This window comes from Colobus angolensis, unplaced genomic scaffold, assembly GCF_000951035.1.
Source record: "Colobus angolensis palliatus isolate OR3802 unplaced genomic scaffold, Cang.pa_1.0 Scaffold428, whole genome shotgun sequence".
In the NCBI taxonomy this organism is placed as follows: domain Eukaryota; kingdom Metazoa; phylum Chordata; class Mammalia; order Primates; family Cercopithecidae; genus Colobus; species Colobus angolensis.
Window position 1 is genome coordinate 1,195,031 of NW_012117688.1, and position 1,391 is coordinate 1,196,421.

Here is a 1,391-nt window from a genome sequence, read left to right on the forward strand (position 1 = left end):
AAACCCAGGAAGCGGAGCTTGCAGTGAGCTGAGATCCGGCCACTGCACTCCAGTCCCGGCGACAGAGCGAGACTCCGCCTCAAAAAAAAAAAAAAAAAAAAAAAGAAAACTGGATATCCACAAGCAAAAGAATAAGGTTGGAACATTATCTTACACAATATACAAAAAGTAAGCCAAGATGGCCAACGTGTAAGCCCTTCATGTAAGATCTAAAGACCTAAATGCAGATCTTCAATTATCAAACAAAGACCTAATGTAAGATCTTCAATTATTAAAATTCCAGAAGAAAACATAGGAGAAAAGCTTTAGGACATTGGATTTGGCCATGATTTCTTCGATATGGTACCAAAGGCATAGGCAATGAAAGAAAAACTAGACAAATGGGACATCAAACTTAAACAAACTGAGTCCAAGGAATCAGTCAGCAGAATGAAAAGGCAGCCTACAGGAGCAAGTAATTGTAATCTGATAAGAGATTAATGTGCAGGGTATATTAGGAATTTCCACAACTCAATAACAACAACAAAAACAAAACCAAATAACCCAGTTAAGAAATGGGCAACAAACTTGAATAGACATTTCTCCAAAGAAGATAAATGAATGGCCAGTAAGCACATGAAAAAATGTTCAACATTACTAATCTTTAGGAAAATGCAAATCAAAACCTCAATAGAATATCACCTCACATCCATCAGGATGACCACTATCAAGAAAACCGAAAATAACAAGTGACGGCAAGGATGCAAAGTTAGAACCCTTGTATACCGTTGGTGGGAATGTGAAATGGTGCAGCCACAATGGAAAAGAGTAAGGCAGTTCTTCAGAAAATTTAAAATATGAGGCCGGGCGCAGTGGCTCAAGCCTGTAATCCCAGCACTTTGGGAGGCCGAGACAGGTGGATCACGAGGTCAGGAGATTGAGACCATCCTGGCTAACATGGTGAAACCCCGTCTCTACTCAAAATATACAAAAAAACTAGCCGGGTGAGGTGGCGGGTGCCTGTAGTCCCAGCTACTTGTGAGGCTGAGGCAGGAGAATGGCGTGAACCCAGGAGGCGGAGCTTGCAGTGAGTGGAGATCGCGCCACTGCACTCCAGCCTGGGTGACAGAGCAAGACTCCGTCTGAAAAAAAAAGAAAAAAGAAAAAAGAAAAAAAAAAGAAAAGAAAATTTAAAATATGGTCACCATATCATCCAACAAGTCCACTTCTGGGCATATACCCAGAAGAATTCAAAGCCAAACCTTGCAGAGGTGGAAGCAACCCAAATATCCATCCACAGATGAAAGAATAAAGAAAATGTGGCTGGGCGCGGTGGCTCACGCCTGTAATCCCAGCACTTTGGGAGGCCGAGGGGGGCAGATCATGAGGTCAGGAGATGGAGACCATCCTGA